Consider the following 20,306-nt stretch of genomic DNA (forward strand, 5'->3'; position numbering starts at 1 on the left):
CGGCCTTGTAGTTTGCAAAGGATCAAAACACAAGTGGGAAGGTAATAGTGATTGCAACGGAAAAGTAAATGAAAGCGGTAAATGATGGAGGTGTAAACAATGATGGTGATATGGACCGGAGTCACATGATGTTCACTAGTGATGTCTCTCTCCCAAAATACGATAAACAACTATGCTAGGGTAAACAAATCACAGTTGGGCAATTGACAGAATTATGATCGCACTGCAATGCTAATTATGCTCCTTGATAGTATGAGGTTCAATAGTAATGGGCAGTACACCAAGACAAGTAGATCGTTTATTCATCAGCATCTACTTACTAATCATCCACCTTGAGATATCTATCCAGAACATCTCTCCGGTATTAAGTTGTGAGCCCCACCCAAAGTGTAAACTCAAAGCAACGGACAACTACGTTAACGAACTATGCGTAAGGTAAACAATCCTTCCAACCTTGGTCACAAGCACCGTTGTTTTCTCCTTGGTGGCAACAAGCACATCCCCTAGTCTCATGTTTTTGTCACTCAAGCTAGAATCGATGTGTCCGAACCAACAATCATGCATAACACTCCCTCTTGGAGTTACGATCTACTACTTGGCCAAAGCAATAAAAAGCAACGGAGAACATGCAAGAATAACTAAGGAACATAATATAAAAGGATAATCAAATATATAACTCATAACAATCTGAACATAATGTCATAACCCATCGGATCCCAACAAACCGAGCATAGCAAAAGCAAGAGAATTACATAGAAGCCTTGATCATGTAGGGCAGCTCACAAGGACTAACCATTGAAGCACAAGATTGGAGAGAATACATCACATAGCTACTGGTCATGGACTCATGGTCCAAGGAGGACTAATCACGGCACGTCCGGGAAGCGTCCATGGCGGTGGAGAAGCTCCCGGAGGTCAATCGTCCCTCCGGCATGGCGTCGGGAAGAGGTCTCCTGACGCTCCCGATCTTGGAAGCGCTGCGGCGGCGGAACGATGGAGAAATTCATGATTCGAGAAAGTCTGCGAGGGTTTCATCACGGATCTCTAAATATAGGCCAAAGGAGGGCACCGGAGGAGGTGGGACCCACCCAGGCGACCTCCTGGCATGGCCTTGGTCCTGGCCGTGCCAGCAGGCCGCCTGGGAGGCCCCTGGACTCCGTGTGGCGCTCCTTCGGTGATCCCAAAGCTTCTATTTCGCTGATTTTTATATATATTTGTCTGGATTTTTTCGGTCTTCGTAAAATTGGGTAAAAGCCCCTGCAAAATAGACATGAGCAGGCAGAAACTGGCACGGTATGCACTGATTTAGTAGGTTAGTCCAAATATGTGTAAAATGATATAAAAGTGTAGCAAAACATATAACAATGTCACCCAAAAGATCATGGAACAAGCAGAAATTATAGATACGTCTGGGACATATCAGCATGATGGACCCTAGTTATTTTGCTCTGGCGACGACCCAAAGTGATGCCTCCCTTTTGATGCTGCTAAGAATAACCGTGGGTGGAGAAGCCTTGTTGCGGAAGACCCGTGTGTTTATCTTGTTCCAGATTGTCCACGTAGTGAGCATGGTGAGCGAGGCCATGGCCTTCCAGTTAGGGATGGAAGCATCAATCAATCCAAGCCACCAATCTAAGGTGGAATGCCTCAAGGGCCAAGTGGAGGTATCAATGTGAATGAGTTGTAGCCACACCTTGATCAAGACCCATATTCGAATGGTGAACCGGCATTTGAAGAAGAGATGGTCAACCGATTCATTCTCACGCATGCATAAAGGGCAAGGGCCAGAGTTTGGCCAACCACGCTTGGCCAATCGATCGGCAGTCCAGATTCTATTTTGGATGGCCAGCAGAGTAAAGAACTTTACCTTGGGTGGAGCCCAGATTTTCCACACTGCATGCTCCAAGGGAGAGTGAACTAGGCCAAGAAATTGCGCTTTGTAGGCAGACTCCGCCGTGTAGAGGCCACTAGCAGACTGCTTCCTAACAATGACATCGTCAATATCCTCTTGTAGGTGGAAATCCCTAATGGTGGCCTGCTACGGCAACAAAAGTATTTCCCTCAGTTTGAGAACCAAGGTATCGATCGAGTAGGAGGGTCTCGCCAAGTCCAGAGTACCTACGCAAACACAAACGATCTTGCACCAACGCTTCAAAGGGGTTGTCAATCCCTTCAAGATTGTTTGCAAAGTGAGATCTGAAGGCGGAAAGTGCAACGAAGTAAAAAGTGTAAGGCTGAAAATATGGTGTGGAGTAGACCCGGGGTCCATAGTGTTCACTAGAGGCTTCTCTTAGAATAGCAAATATCACGGTGGGTGAACAAATTACTGTCGAGCAATTGATAAAAACACGCAAAATCATGACGATATCTAAGGCAATGATCATACATATAGGCATCACGTCCGAGACAAGTAATCTGATACTTTCTGGATCTACTACTATTACTCCACACATCGACCGCTATCCAGCATGCATCTAGTGTATTGAGTTCATAACGAACAGAGTAACGCCTTAAGCAAGATGACATGATGTAGAGGGATAATATCAAACCAATGATGAAAACCCCATCTTTTTACCCTTGATGGCAACAACATGATGCGTGCCTCGCTACCCCTTCTGTCACTAGGTGAGGTCACCGCACGGTATGAACCCAAAACCAAGCACTTCTCCCATTGCAAGAATCATAGATCTAGTTGGCCAAACAAAACCCACAACTCGAAGAGAAATACAAGGATATGAAATCATGCATAAGAGAGATCAGAAGAAACTCAAATAAGATTCATAGATAATCTGATCATAAATCCACAATTCATCGGATCTCGACAAACAGACCGCAAAAGAAGATTACATCGGATAGATCTCCATGAAGATCATGGAGAACTTTGTATTGAAGATCCAAGAGAGAGAAGAAGCCATCTAGTTACTAGCTATGGACTCGTAGGTCTATGGTGAACTACTCACTCATCATCAGAGAGGTCATGGTGTTGATGAAGAAGCCTTCCGTGTCCAAATCCCCCCTCCGGCAGGGCACCAGAACGTGCCCTAGACGGGATCTTGTGGAGACAGAAGCTTGCAGCGGCAAAAAAGTACTTTCGATGATCTCCCGATTTTTTGTGGAATTTTTGGGGATATATAGGCGCAAAACCTAGGGCAAAGGGGCCTCAGGGAGCCCACAAGCCAGGGGGCCGCGGCCTCCCCCCTGGCCGCGCCATGAGGGCTTGTGGGGTCCCTGGTGGGCCCCTGCCCTGATTCTCCAGCTCTCCGATCTTTTTCTGTTCCGGAAAAAATCTTTTTGGCAGTTTCCTTCCGTTTGGACTCCGTTCAAAATCCTCCTCTGGAAGGGGTCAAAAACATGGAAAAACAGGAACTGGCACTTGGCACCGAGTTAATAAGTTAGTCCCAAAAAATATATAAAAGGCATGCAAAACATCCAAAGTTTGACAAGATAATAGCATGAAACCATCAAAAATTATAGATACGTTGGAGACGTATCATGGCCCAAAGCTCGAGAAATTGCCTGAAGTGCTCTATGGAGAAGTTGGACGGCATCTTGATCTTTTTAACCCAAGCACCATCCTTTAGTGCTTCATGCACCTTCCAATTCTTCCCCGTTGACGTCGCATAGATGGGGGGGGGGCAATCCATGGGTTTGCGGTTGTGCACCCACGGAGAGTCCCAAAACGGAGTGCGTGCACCATTGCCCACGATAATAGTTGATGAGTCATAGAAGAAGTTGTAGTCTGCATCACCACATGGGTTTCCCATGCCAACCCACAGCTTAGTTGGCTCCTTCAACTCAAATCAAATCCAATGAAGCCTAAGCGCCCTAGCAAATTTCTGTGTGTTTAGCACACCAAGACCCCCATTGGTGATTGGGGGCAAATGGTGTCCCAATGAACCTTGCATTTGGCCCCCGTGGTCTTGTTCGTTCCTTCCCAAAGGAACGCTCGCTCAAGCTTGTTGAGATTTTCAAGATTGCTTGGAGGGACGACAAGGGTAGTGATGAAGTAGATGGCTTGGGAGGCAAGCAACGACTTGACCAAGGCGCTGAATCCAATAGACGTGATGTTTTTCCCGTCCAAAGGGACCAACTTTGTCACCGCCTTATCCTCAAGGAAATGAAAGTGCACCTTCGTGAGCTGCCACACAGAGAGCGGAAGGCCTAAGTATTTTATGGGGAAGGATCCACGCGCCGCCAGAAGGTTTTGAAGGATGTACGACAGGTTGATGCGCCCACAATGGATCGGGACCATCGAGCTCTTGTGAAAGTTGGTGGCTAGACCAGTGACATCGCCGAAAAGAGGAAGGATGTATGTGAGGAACCTCGCACGGAGGCTCCGCAAGTGCAAAACACATTCGCTTCTCTTTGAGTTGGATATTCGTAAGGCATTTGATTCAGTCAAGTGGGAGTATATCATCGACCTCCTTCGCCGTAGGGGATTCCTCAGCATTTTTCGAGATTGGATATCTGCCCTACTTTGCTCCTCTTCCTCGCGGATACTTCTTAACGACGTCGTTAGCAGCCGCATCTTCCATGACCAGGGCTTTCGGCAGGGGGATCCTCTGTCCCCCTTGCTATTTGTGATCGCAATCGACCCACTCCAAAGAATTCTCGAGGTGGCGGCTAGTAGAGGGCTATTTCATAAATTTCGTGGCCATGGGGTTCTTCTACGAACCTCGCTTTATGCGGACGACGCGGCAGTCTTCATGGCACCTATCAAACGCGATATTGACCACCTCTCCTGCAATTGAAGCATGAAGTAGGTTATAAGGGCATAGGAGGAGCTACATGCACGAGCGCGTACACGCGCGAGGGGTTCGATAACATCGGTGGCGGCTACAACAATATTTTCCATTGGAGATGGCGAAGGAAGAGGCCTCGGGTCAAACTGGAATAGCGAAGGGTTCAAGAGTCAACCCGGCAATCCGACCCATGAGCGCGGCCCTCGGGTCAAATTGGAACAGCGAAGGGCTCAAGAGTCAACTCGGTCGGCTGTCCATAGGCATCAGACCCGAATGGATAAGGTATGGGTCGTTATCTTTACCCATGGATAAGCCCGATGGATAACCTGATTAATCATGAATTGGGTATGGGCATAAAGTCCTGCCTGTGGGTCGTTCAATGGGTTGCCCGATTAATTGACATGTGGACATGTGGGTCTCGGTATAACAAGACCCTAAACTATGTGATCTGGTGTTGCACTGCTAAATTATTTCTGTATACTACATAAGGCTCACTGCTTTCTTTAGACAAATATGGTTCACTCGCTGCTGCCGTTTTCTAGCCACTCAATACACAGTCGACTTTGATTTACTAGATCACAGAACCAAATAGTACTGCAAGACCAGGGCCGGTCCGTACACATTGGAGGCCCTGGGGCGAGACAACAAAATTGGGTCCTTATAAACAATTTTTTTTTTTTAAATATATTATATTTCAAAAGTAAATCAGTACATAACATAGATTGATGTTTACAAAAAAAACACAAGCCACGAATTATTTATTCGTAATGGTCAACAGAACTACATCATCGTTGTATGAAAACATTATAGTTCTACAAAAGACCGCTCTTCTAAGTGGCACAAAAAGACCATCTCACCTGCAAAACAGGAAAACTTTTTTTAGAAGACATGTCACCAAACAAATGCAGAAAAACAGTCAATACAGATAACGACAGCACCTGAATATGGGCATATGGCTTGAACTGCCGTGGAATTGTTGATGTAGCTTCCCAGATCTGCAAGGCTGCACACTCATTCCCCGTTCCCCCTTCTCATCCCTCGATCCTGCCAATGGAGCTTTGAAGACTTTGAAGAACAGGCAAACACAGGAGCGTGAAGATGTACCTGCGCTGGTTGCTCCTGAATATGGGCAAACAGAAGAGTTCAAAGGAGCGCTGCAAGGAGAAACCAGAGCTGGGGAGCCGGGCTATTTAACAGTGAATCAAAAGAGTACTAATCGATTAGGGGGAGGAGGGAGTATGATGCGGTGATTCCTCCAAGGCTCCAATGTCTACTTGATGGGGAACATTGAGGACGAAAAGAGAGATTATTGGGGAAAGGAATAGCATCGTTGATCTCCATTAAAGGATGCACAGGAACAACGGTGCTTTTCTCTGCCTCGAGGAAGTGCACGAAAGCGACGACATTTTTCTTTCGGATTGGAGAAATTGGGAGAGGAGGCGAGGAGACTGGAGAGGAGCCGAACTGGAGGAGATCGATCTACCTACATGATGGACTGTACTAATACTTGGGTCGGGGCCCCTACCTCCCACGGGCCCAGGACGGTCGCCCCGTTGCCCCGCCGTGTGGGCCGGCCCTGTGCAAGACGCTAGCACGCTAGCAGTAGCGGTAGCAGTAGCAAGCCCTTGCTGCTCCTTTTCTGTCGGCCCATGCAAATAAGACTAGCTACATATGCGCTGGTGCATTCACATAATGAATTAGTACCACCTCGCCAAGGTAGCAAGGAAGGGAGGAGCAAGAGGGACACGGATTTTTGAGACATGATGGTAATGCGCTACCGAAATCCCGAACGTCTGCAAGCACATCGTGATTATTATTTAATATAGGGCATTGCTCAATACCTGACGCATTATTCATGGTCGCACGGAAATATGTTGTGGAATACCTCACATGAGTGGGCCAGACGCCATTTATATTCGTATGAATACCGGCTTGGCTGGTAGCAGCGGCGAATCTAGGAGGGGGGCTTCGACAGGCTCTCCTTCATTTGCTTCCAAGATTCGCCACTCACTGGTAGCGGCTCCTCTCATAGGTCGGGTATATTATAACTGCTCTCGACATGTGCAATCATCCATAAGCACCGGCCTCGCTCGTGGTGTGGACTCTATTTTTTTCTTCAAGCTGTGCCATGTGGAAAAGCAAAGGAACAAGAGGAGATGGCTTCAGTAGAAATGAAGATTAACAGGCTAACGTATCGACACTATACTCTATCTAGAGTCCTTTGTTTATTTTGTTAGGACTGAACACGTTGATCTTGTCCAGCCCTTAGCATGTCAGAAATTTTTAAGGGGAGTCCGGCATTGGGGTGCTCAAGGGGAACGTTAGAGTTGTCTGTTTTCCCTGATTCGAAGGTTCTTCCTGGCTATTCAGGTAGGCTCGACACCAAGCGAGATGGGTTCAGCGGGAACGTAAGTACAAAGCTTCAAACTCAATTCGATCCTTTAATTTAGATCCTTTGGCATGGCATTAGTGTTGAGTTAAGTTTCTTTCTTTTGATTTGTGGTATTGGCATGTGAGAGGTTTTAGTGGATATTCTCGTTTAGACTGTTCTAGGGGATCGTGGGAGATGGAGGTTCATCTATGATAAATGATGATTTAATCATTCCAGGGTTCCTTGATTGCGTGCCATGCATTTACGACGGGGGTGGCAAACATTTCAAGGAATGTCGGCAACATGTGGGAATTGTATCATGGATGAATCTTGATTAATTTGTCAGGAGTTTATCATGGCTATATATTTATGTGCTTTCGATGTTTTATGTGTGCAACTAGTCTTTGTCAGGAGATTATCATGGTTAGATATTACTGGAAAACTTGATTAATTCGTAATGTTGAAGGAGAAGTTGAACTCATCCTCCTACATGCACCGAACTTTTCTTAATTAGTCGGAATGTGTACACGGGATGGATGAGAGAAAATCGATGTAGAACTTACAGCATGACATCCAGCTATCCATAAGCACCGGCCAAGCTCGTGGCTTTCACACTGATGGAGGTGGTGTGGCGTTGCGCTGGGACATGTATGAACAGATGCTTGTGAACTCCGGACAGACCGAGGAATGGAGAGTGAGCACGAACAAGAATGGTTGTGCAAGAGAAAAAAGCAAACTGGACTTTAAACCGAGTGAGGGGAGTGTGGTGCAGATAGCCACTAGGACTGACATGTACTCAATGCGCATCTTGTTTCAATGCACGACCATGCCTTGTGGTGTCATCTCGTGACGTGTTCATAGATAATAAACAAGCTATACAACTTGTATACTGTCGATGGAACTCATTATACAGGCTTGATGTATTTGAATTGCATGAATCACGTGGGAACGGGCTGGCGTGATTCTGACCTCGCGTGGTTGCATGTCCACTCGCGATTTATCAGGAGCAAAGGCTATAAATTGGGAATTTCCTATTCGCTGCTTTGTACAAAGCGGTGACGCAGAGGGGAGCAATTTTAAATGGGCTGACCCATTTATCGGGTTGTAGTGATTCGGGTTTTAGGAACCTCCTAAAGGATCTCGGTTGCTTTTTCGGTTTTGGAATTTTTTTTTGAAGGTTCTCTGAACCGATTTTTTGCTTTCTTTTTCCTTTTTGCTTTTCTGTTTCTTTTTTTATTTTTTACTTTTGTTTCAAAAAATGTTCTGGATTTTTAAAACATGTTTAGGTTTTTCAAAAAAACGTTCTTCAAATGCTAAAAATGTTTTTCCTTTTTTCAAAAAATATTTTGGATTTTCATAAAATAATCTGGGTTTAAAAAAGGATTTTCATAAATTGTTCTTCAAATTTTAAAAATGTTTCTGCTTTGTCAAAAAATATTCTAAATTTACAAAAATTGTTCGGGATTTTATTAAATTGTTCGTCAAATTTGAAAAATGCTTTTACTTTAAAAATGTTCTGGAGTCTCACAAAGGGTTCGGGATTTTCAAAAAATGTTCTGGATTTTCTAAAATTGTTATTCAAATTCGAGATATGGTTTTCCTTTTTAAACAAATATTTCAAATTTCAAATAGTTGCCGTTTTTCAAAACCATTCATAACTTCAAAAAATGTTTGAGAGTTCCAAAAAATGTTCGGTATTTTGAAGAATTTTTTGCTATTTTAAAAAAATATCCAGAATATCACAGTTTTGTTCAGATTTTAAGCTAAGTTTGTGTTCAAAAACTGCTCTTAATTTTCAAAAACCGTTCCAATTTCAAAAATGTGTTTTGTTTGTCAAACTTTTTTCGTAAATTCAAAAAATGTTCTGGATTTTCAAAAAACAATCAAGGATTTAAAAAAATGTTCCTTGTTTTATAAGTTTTCTAGGATTTCAAAAATTGTTCCCTTTTCCAAGAATCATTCCCGTTTTAAAAAAATGGTGAAGGATTTCAAAAAAATGTTCCCGTTTTTCAAAAATTGTGCCTGTTTTACAAAAAAAATCAAGGATTTAAAAAACTGTGCCCTTTTTCGAAAATCAATCCCATTTTATAAAAACTGCTCAAGGATTTCAAAAAACAAATCCCGTTTTTCAAAAATAGTTCACGCATTCAGAAAATTTACGTGTTTCAAAATATGTTTACCAATTCGAAAAATGTTTGCATTTTTAAATTTTTTTCAGAAATTTAAAATGTTTGGGAACTTAAGAAAAATATTTTCTAAACATTTGTACACAAATCATGTCGGCGGGAAATTTATATTTTCTTAATTTTGTAAAAATTGTTCATAATTTCGAAAAATACTTTCATGTTTTCACTTTTGTTGTTGTTTTCCAAAAAATATTTTGTTGCCGATTTTTTTCAGAAATTTTAAAAACGCTTGCAGATTTTACAAATATAGACTTCAAAAAAGTACACTATTTTTGGAAATAAAAATATCACCATAGTATTTAATTCTGGTTGGCCACAATATCTGTTCAAACTCTCTATGTTAATACTTTTAGGTCACGCGCTGCGATACAGTAAAATTAGTCTGGTGTAGTGAATATGAGGTCACAGTCGTAAGCAACACGTCTCGCCTTCGAATCCTGGCATCGTGCTATCCTTCACTTCTAGCTTTCATTTTTCATCCCGCTGTATAACTTAGTGGGCCGGCCCAGCCGTTCGTCGACCCTGTACGAAGCCTGCACCTTTCGCCACAACGAGCGGCGAATAGGAGCTCCTTATAAATTGACTAGGTCGTTGTTCGTGTGCTATTGCGTGTGTGCCCGATGGGTGCCTGATTGGGTCGGCTGACCCATCGGGTTTGGGCATGGGTCCAATTTGAGACCCATGGGTAGGGCCGACCCGACTGTCAGGTTGACTCGAGAGGAGTAATAGAGAGACGGGAAAGCTCAAGAGGGGGGGGGGTGAGATGTGCTTGGGGATGGCTAGGATTGCGAAGAGCATCTACACCCGGACCTTGCAAATCGAGCCCCTCAAATGCGTCCGCGGACACTAACCGGTCATGTCTCAAATAATGCATTCTACATCCGAATACCTCAAATCCATACTATTACATGCAACATAATAAAAAAGCGGAGCTCGTACGGCTCCGTCGTGCCCATGTCCGGCGGCTGGTTGCGCCCCTCACATTGTCGGTCCGGTCGTCGGTGAGGTAGAGTAGGACATGGGACACTAGACGGCTCACGGGAGTCGAGCTCCCGCCGTCTCACATGCCCTACTCTTCCTCGTCGGAGCACGTATCCCGGACGGTGTCAGTCTACGTGAGGTCGATGACGGACCCTTCCTAGGAGGAGCCGACGTCCACCACGACGCGGTTGCCTCGCCCGAACTGGTGCACCCTACGGGGCACGAGAGAATGTGACTCTGCCTCTCCAACATCCATCGTCGCAAGGGCCTCCACAACATCCCGTGCCCGATGAGGTTGCGCTTCATGCTCAGCACGCTAACGGAGGGGTTGCGCTTCATGCTCAGCACGCTAACGGAGGGGTTGCGCTTCCGCCACGGCGTTCGGACGCCAGACGGACCGCACCCCCTCCGGTTAGGCAACAATGCCGGATCCAAGCATCGGTTTTGCGGACGCAATGGATTCCCAGTATTGCGAGTACGAGCACTGTCGTCGTGTGGCCGCCTTCCGAGTGAGGCGGAACGCAAGCCGGACGTCCATCTCCTCCTCGGGGCCGCGTGGGACGAGCTCGTGGTCGATGGATCTGGAGGTGAAGGACTTAGATCCGCTGCCCGCCATGCCGGAGGTGAGCTTGGGTGGCGTAGGGGAGTGGATGGGAGTGAAGTGAAGTGGCTAGGGTTTTGTCCGACAAGCGGATGGGGACGAATATATATGCGGTAGACGCGGGCCACCGTGAGCTAGTGCGGGCTAGGCGGGCATGCGTGGGCGCACCCGGGCTCCCCATATTCGTCCCATATTTGGGCTGAAAATGAGGGGCGCCGGTCAGCCTGGGCGTTTGACGCCGATTTAAAGGGTCCGTTTGGATCGCTTTTTCATGACCGGTCAGTGATTAAGCGGCCTGCCCGGATGTTTGAGGAGGGTTTGACAGGTCTCGTTGGAGATGCTCTAAGCCTATGGCTTGTCGTGTGCTCGCGTGACGTGGTGTCACGAGTTAGGTATGAAATGGAGTGGAAACTTTTCGCTTTTCCGGAGGAAAAATGGAAATGGAGAGAAAATATGAAAGCGGAAATGAAAATTTGCAAAACGGAGAAGGAAATGAAAATTTTAATGTAAAAACGGACACAAAAATGAAAGAGTGTTTTTCGGTGGAACATACGTAAAAATGAAACTTCCCGTTTCCATGAATATGGAATTTCCTATTTTTTTATTATAGGACTATGGCTACTTTGTATTTCAACCATCAAATAAGACACAATAACACAATGAGGATAATGGATCATTTGAGGCCCAACTTATGCTATCATATACAATACTTAACTAGACCCTATACATAATTGTCACGTACTACTACAATACTAGAATATGTTGCTAACATGATCAATATATTTTGTAGCCATGTTAACAATTGATTAATTTTTTTGTTGTGTGTATTACTTTATGATTCAAGGAGTTTTCAAGTTTCGGTCAATGCCCAGTTCTGTTTCTGTATCCGTTCTGTATTTGTTCCGTGTGTGTTTTTGATAATATCTGTTTCCGTATTCATTTTCGGATTTTTGTATTTGTTTCCACTTCTACAAAGCAATACGAAAATAAATGTGATAACACTTAGTTTCGTTCGTTTCCGCTCCATTTTCATCCCTAGTCACGAATGTGCGTCCTATGTTTGGTGAAGCTGCACGTGAGGCTAACACAGGGAGAAAAAAAGAGACACTAGTGGGGACACGGCCTATAGTCCCGGCCCGTAAGGGGCTTTAGTCCCGGTTCACCAACCGAGACTAAAGGGGCGGGACTAAAGGCCTAACCTTTAGTCCCGGCCCTGTTCCAAGCCGGGACCAAAGGTGCTCCACGTGGGCGCCTCGGAGCGCCCTCACGGGCAGGCCCTTTAGTCCCAGGTCTTAATACGGACCGGGACTAAAGGATCCGTGTGTTTATTTTGTTTGTTTGACCCAAAAATGTACCTTTTTTATGTACTTTTCAAATTTTATTTTTGAATATTCTTTGATTTGTTTTTATGTTTTATTTAAATTTTTAAATCTTTGATTTATTTGACAATTTAATCTCTAATCACCCATCCTCACTCCTCTAGCGTAGATTACTCATTTCAAATCGTCTAACTTAACTTCCTCGTTCTATCGCCCCTAGTTGCCAAGTCTGCACTTGTTTTTCTCCTGACAATAGTAAGCTATCAATCCTAAACAACCTACGGTTTGATGTCATGTCACATGATTTATTTTTTTGAATTCAAACAATTATTAAAATAAACAAAATAAGTAATAATAATAGTGAATTTTAATGAAAACAACCTAAAGATTTCAAATAAATTATTTTTTCTTATTTTTGTAGAAAAAACTTCTTTTTGCCATAACTTTTTTTACATTTGGAATTTTGAGCATGTGAGAAAACTTCACCGGGCAAGCCCCGGTGAAATCGATTCCCAATTTTCTCTAGTTTTTTTTGATATATTAAACTTTTTTTTTGACGTCATATGTAAAAGTTATGGCCGTTTTACATTTTTCCCTTTTTTGAAAAAACGGACAAAATTCATATCTCAAAATTTGTATACCAACTAGGCACTAAAACCTAACTACATCTCAAAGGATTTTATTTTTTGAAGATTTTAGCATTTTTGTTTATTTTTTACTCCCTTCGTCCCAAAATAACTGTCTCAAGCTTAGTACAATTTTGTACTAGAGCTAGTACAAACTTGAGACACTTATTTTGGGACGGAGGGAGTACAAAACTAAAAAAGACGGTCCTGGGAGGGTAGAGTTTGAAAATTTCAGAATCCCCCTTTAGCCAAGAGTCCAATCATACCCGTCGACTACATTTGCTAGCACCGTCCCCGCCAGAATCACAACTAAGGTTAACCAAGCTAGAGTTAACCATTTCTAACTTTATTTGCTATGTTGAGCTAAATGACCCTGAAATTGAAAAGAACTATAATGAACTCTGAAAATGTTGAAACTTGGCATGGTATCATCATTTCATCCACATAGCTTGTGCTAAAAAGTTGAGAGGGTTACGACAAAAACTGGATGCACTTCGTGTACAAACTGGACCATCTCCTTCAAAGTATCACGGTTTCGGACAAAAACCCATCTGCTAGAAAGATATTTTATTTTTTTACTTATTTCAACTTCAGACATTTTATGCATTTTGTGCATTCAATATAAACCATTCAAAACCACATCCTAAATTTCGACCCTTTATAACTTCATTTGCTAAATGACCTTGAAATTGAAAAGCCTGACAAATGAACTATGAAAAGGTTGAAACTTGGCATCGTATCATCATTTCTCCCACATAGCATGTGCTAAAAAGTTGAGAGGGTTACGTCAAAAACTGGATGCACTTCGTGTACTAAATGAACAATCTCTTTCGAAGTATCAGGGTTTCGAACGAAAACTCGTCTATTGCAAAGGGATTTCATTTTTTGAACTTATTTGAACTCCATACTTTTTGTGTGTTTAAAATACACCATTTAAAGCCACATCATAAATTTTCAATATTTTCTGACTTCATTTGGTATTTTTCATGCATTTACTTACTTTTTTGAGCTAATTGACCCTGAAATTGAAAAGCACTACAAATGAACTCTGAAAAGGTTGAAAGTTGGCATGGTATCATAGTTTCACCCACATGGCATGTGCTAAAAAGTTGAGAGAGTTGCGATAAAAACTGGATGCACTTCGTGTACAAACTGGATCATCCTTCGAAGTATCAAGGTTTCAGACGAAAACCCATCTGCTACAAAGGCATTTTATTAAAATGATTTTAATTCCAGACTTTTTATGCATTCAATATGCACCATACTATAACAAAATCTACAGAAAGTACTAACTAAAAATAATAAAAAACAACAATTAAATGACTAAAACAACTATATAAGCAAAACAATATTGTTTTAATTAAAATCCAAATTTAAATTATTCTAAAAATAACCAAATAAATCTTACTGTGATAACAATCTAACAGATGACTAGGAGAAAAAGAATTAAATTAAAAACTATTTGTAAACTCAAGTTATTCATAATTTGGGTTTGAAGAAAATTTGAACAAATTCAAATTTAAACCATTCAAATTTAAAAACTAATTGCACAAACAGAAACTAGACAAAATTTTGAATCTAATGCAAAAAGAATCACTCAAAGAAAATTAAATATCCTAAAAGATATAAGCAATTTAAAACAGAAACTACAAACAGAAATAAAATTTAAAAACAGGAAAAAAAATACAAAACCCCTTTAGTCCCGGTTCGTGTCTCGAACCGGGACTAAAGGTCTACCCTTTAGTCCTGGTTCAAGACACGAACCAGGACTAAAGCCTCCAAACCCTTTAGTCCCGGTTCGAGACACGAACCGGGACTAAAGGTCTTTTTTGAACCGAAACTAATGACCGACCGGCACCCTTGCCGTTCGAACCGGGACTAATGCTATCATTAGTCCCGGTTCATAATGGAACCGGGACTAATGTGTAAATTGAGCTGGGACGGAAGCCCCTTTTTCTACTAGTGAGAACGGAGGAAGGTGAGCTAATTATGTTACTATTACCGGCCTATGCGCTCGGGGATGGCTAGGATTGCTAAGCCTATGGCTTGTCCTGCACTCGCGTGGCTTGGTGTCATGAGTGTGCGTTCTATGTTTGGCGAAGCTGCACGTGAGGCAATGCAGGGAGAAAGAAAGAGAGCGGAGAAAGGTGAGCGGAGATCTTCAATATACTCAGTGAGCTGGAATGGCAAGCGCCATATGGACGAATGACAACGTAGGGATATTTTTACAAGTCAAAAACTCAGGTGCAAAACCACCCTAACGGTGACGCAAAACCACTCAAGGGCTACATTAGCCCCGTTTTATTAACTTTAGGGTATAAATCATATAGTTTTGGACTTAACGAAGGTATAGTTCCAGCAAATATGATTTGGGAATGAAAAATATATTAGCCTTCTAAAAAACAACATTAAATAGTACATCAAAAATAAAACCGTTCACAAACTAAGCGTAACTCACACGGTTAGGTTTTTTATGGTGTAATCAGACCATCAGGTATAAGTCCTGGACTTCACACCTCTATACGTATTTTGTACATTTATTCTAGTCTTTTCAGCGAGGTTCATTCAATGAAAAGACACATTTCCATCCAGAGGCGTTTGTGGTTGGTCAATCTCAAGACGGTTTACCGAGATACTCATAGGGATGTGTGTATGTAAGAAAAAAAAACCAGTCTATAAAGCTACAACGGCCCTAAAAAAATGGTGCACAACGAACCTATCCAACGTTCTGGAAATGGCCCATAGACTACTAAACTCAAACTATACTTCAAACTTCAGTTTGAGAGGGAGGTATCGATCTGGTCTACCGTGGATCCGGCAACGGTTGTACAGTGAGTAGTTCCCAACAAGTTCACCAGCCTGGATGGTGCCAGCAGCTCTGAATTTTCCTCTTGCGACTGATGTGCCCTTGGAAGGAACCTACTTAAACATTGCACGATTCCTCGAGCAACCTCGACAGGATCTAAACCAAGCTACAACACATGCTTTTCATATAGGGTATATTCTTTGGGTGTTTGCCAAAAGGGTTCTTGCTTCTCACGACTTGCGAATCTTAAATTTGCAAATGGGCGCACGCGCTGTTTGTTAACGCTGCTTGATTCGTTGACATGGTATCGATTGTGCAGATCATGAAACGAACGCGCATGGGCATGGCGTGCTAGTGCTAAGCACAAACAACATTCGATTTCCCAAGTCAATCGTCGTGTGTATCGTCTTGAGATCTTTGGGCATTACGGTAGTACTGTGGGTGTACATCGGATCACGTGGAGCTGTATATGACCGGATTTATCTATTATCCTAGTGGGAAGAACGTTTCCTCGTCAAGTTTTCCCTCCCCCACCGAGACAACATCAGAGGAGACATCGCAACTTCTTCTTTTATTTATTCCTTTGGATTTATTTATTTTTGGAAACGGAATAAAAACTTTTTTTGATTTTTTAACAACTGCGTACTACTTCCTCCGTTTCTAAATATAAGTCTTTTAAGATATTTCATTAGATGACTACATATTAAGCAAAATGAATGAATCTATATTTTAAAGTATGTCTATATACATACGTATGTAGTCCTTTAATATAATCTCTAAAAAGACTTATATTTAGAAAACTGAGGGAGTACAATGGAACACAACCTGTTCGAGGAATACAGCCTATTAGCTGTCCAAAAAAAAAGAGGGAACGCATTCGGTGTTCTGATCCTTTTTGATCGACTAGCTAATGTACTTGACCGACAAAAAAACACTTCACTACAAACAGGTTGTCAGATTTTTAGTCATGAGATATCAAATTATTTTTATGGCAAATTTAATTGCCGCAAGGATGACAATCCCTTTACCAAGCATGGCAAATTCTGTCAAAATTCAGTTTTTATCAGTATTTGCCATGGTTACTACAGAACACCGTCATCCAGTTTTTCTTTCTAAAAGAACATTACCATCCTTGCGACAACTAAGTTTTCTGTAAAAACGTTCCATTTGCCATGGCTAAAAATCTGATGTCAGATTTTTAAAGCAATTTTTGGATTACTTGCTTAACGAATAAATTTTGTGACACATCAATTCCAAAATTCTCTAGCTCGAAAACCACCCAAGTTTGACTCACTTCTTTTGACATAACATATATTTGGTGCTACCCCGAGTTAAAACGGTACAACAGAAATAAAATTAGTGGCATAAAGTTATAGTGTTGCATTTATTAAATTTTGGTAGTGGGGATTTTAATAAAGGATAATATATTAGTATCAAGATGATAATAAACATACCCTGGCTACCTCTACAACTACATTGTCGAGAATTCACACAACAACAAAAAGGGAAGAAGAAATGAAAATGAAAGGCATCTACCACTACTCTTGAGAACAAAATTACTTCTCCAAGGAAAACACCTACTCCCTGTGTTCCTAAATATATGGTGTATAGTTTTTGGCACGGAAATTAAAGAATGCACCTAGAGGGAAGATTTCATAAGTTTTGGCTGAGATTACACCTGACTAATTGACATCAGAAAATAGAGGAGCTTGCCTGATATAAGGAAATGTAATCAAATCCCTAAAATAAATATCCAAACAAGTGACCCAACGCAATACACCTTATATTTTGGATTTTTTTCTCAAAATCCTATACACCTTATATCAAGGAATGGAGGGAGTAAATAATAACTTCCAAAATGGTTGCCCAAAAGCAACGCCTTTAGGAAAGTCCTGAAGGTACAAGCACCGCTATTGTCGGATCCAGCCACCGAAGACCATATCAAATGTTTTGCATCCGAAAAGCAAGTCCGAAGCATATTATCATAAAATTCGGACATGATGCTGCACCCATGTGAAGATGCTCCCATGGGAAAACAGTAAAATTGTTTAAAATAGCAGAAAAATTCAAAACATTCGGAAAAATGTGGTGCATGATGGTCGAATGCATCTTGCACGTGCCAATTTGATGAAGTTTGGACACGGGCTCCTGCCAAAAAGACAAATTTTGTCCATGTGAGAAAGTTTGAATAAAAGCACTATTCATATCCGATTTTGTCTTTTTTCTGCCACGAGCTCCACTAATGTCGTTTACCTATGATTTTTGAACGCACCTCGCACACTGAAGCAGGTTACTTGCAAAAAAGAATAATATATTTTTTCATTTTTAACTATTTTTTTACTTTACTGTTCATCGGGTGTATATGAGTCTCTGCTCTAAATTGGATTATTGTTGACCATACTATCCTATGCATTACTGCCTTCTTACCATTAAAAGAAATTGTCATCCTTTCTATAACTAAATTTACCATTTAAATTCCTTTGGTATGTAGGACTTTTGAAGGAATTCTGTAGGATAGGATTTTGAAAGCAAAATTTTCTTTTAAGCCATTTGGTTTGTAAGAATGGGTTCCTATTTCTATATGTAGGATATGAATCAATCCTTCACATTTAAAAGAAAGTAATAGCCTAGACTCAATGAAATTTTTTCTACCATATGCATCAACATGACATATCTTTTCTTGTAGGAATTGAGATACATGTCATCTCACTTCCTATGATTTCCCTATTTGTAAGAGCATTTTCCATCTTAAGCGATTCGTGTTGATGACAATGAAATTTACGGACTAACCGTGTGTCCAAACTACACAGGTATACCTAATGTGGCACAAGACGGTTGGCCAACCCTCAGGACGAAAAATATCGAAGACGACATTTCTGACGCTTTTGTTTCTTTTGGTCGTAGGAAATCCATACTATTAAGGAGGTACTCGGTGAATTAAAGCACATACACACTCATATTGCACCCGCATACTTATTTCCGTTTTGAGGAGAGAGCCTCCTTATCCACTGTTGTGTTCTGTGAAGACGTCGGGCAGTTGTATCGCTAGCTCGACCGGTTGTATCGACATGACTAGTACCTCTGGTGCAACTACCGCCAGAGGGGTGATCCCCTCTCGCTAGGCGGTTGTACCGCCCCAAGGACTAATCTAGTACCGCTAAAGGGTGACCAGCTTCGAGGTACCAATTCGGTACTAGGCAGTGATAGTTTGGTAGTTTCCGGATGGCTTCGGAAAACTAGTACTACCGGTGGTTTTGGAGCGGTTGTACCGCTCCAGACTTAGCTACCACCACGGTGTGCAACTGACGGTTCTACCGGACGAAGTACCGCATAGTTCTGTTGGTGGGTTGCCACCATTCGGGAACCATGTGAAAGAGCATGGTGTCGCATGGTTGGTTTTGGTAATTGATGACAATCCCTATGGACTGATGATTGCCTTGAGTTATATTTGAAGGGTTTGTCCATAGGAATTTCTTGAAGACCATTGGTTGGTTTCAAGATTATTAGAATATGATTATGTGTTGACCAAAGTGTTGTTCAAGGGATTATCGAGATATTGGCCTTAGAGAATACAAGATACAAGGTTGATCAAGACTAACTCAACGAGTGAATCAAGTTAATCAACACACAAAGTATACAAGATGTACCGAGTGGGAACAAGAGATCACATGGCATGGTAAGCATTGTCCATTACCCTTTGTGTACTAAACCATGGTCTATGTGAAAGTTTTATGTGGGGTTAGGTGTGTTTTCATGGGCTTGCCTCAAGAGGAAGATCTCATACAACCTATGAAGGATGACATCAAGTGGTTATTGTCATCAAGATTGCGGCATGCAAGTTCAAGTGGACCATCACGAAGAGATCATGCTTGAAGCTTGCCATCCATTGTTGTGACAATGGACTTGTCAAGATGTGCCGAATAGTGGCTCACCCACAGTGAAAAATGGGGGAGCAATCTACTAGTCTTCATCGAGCCATCACAATCAAGAAAGGTGGTCCAACTTGAGGAGGACAAGATCGTCGTCATCTAGCTCATGTGGTTTATGTGCAAGGAAAAGGTTTGTCCTTGGTAGGTTCTATTTTCTCAGTCTCATGATGTTTGTTGGGAGACCGGGTTATAGGATCGATTGTCGTCCTATCAAGGGGGCTCTCAAGTGAGTAGATTGATCGTATCGTTCATAGAGAGATCAAACCATTGCATCCTTGCATCATCTTTCTTGGTTCTTATTTGGTGTTTCTCTATGTGGGTTTTAGAGCTTAATGTCATCTGCATGACAAGCTTGAGTTCATCGAAAACAGAGTTCATATGCATCTTCTATGATGTTTTCGATGTTCGAGTTTCTGCCAGTTCTTCATTCATAGAGGTTTCACATCTCTATATCATTGGCATTTTTCTACCGCCACTTATTATTTCCGTTGTTAGATAGTACTTGTCGTTATCTATCCAACAAGCTTGAGTTTTCTCAGTTCGGAGTGTGTATGCGAATGTAATGGCAATTTCAGTCTTCTTGCATCCATCAGTTTTGCTCGGGCTTGCATGAAGCACCCAACCGATACTTCTGCCTTCCAGTGTTGCGGGCACTTCCGCTGGGTCAGCGCGGACTTTCTTCGCATCGACAGTAGCGGGGCAGTTGTAGGGTGTCATGGTTGAAAAGGACGTGGATGTCGCCTAG

This window comes from Hordeum vulgare, chromosome 4H (genome assembly GCF_904849725.1).
Source record: "Hordeum vulgare subsp. vulgare chromosome 4H, MorexV3_pseudomolecules_assembly, whole genome shotgun sequence".
Lineage (NCBI taxonomy): Eukaryota > Viridiplantae > Streptophyta > Magnoliopsida > Poales > Poaceae > Hordeum > Hordeum vulgare.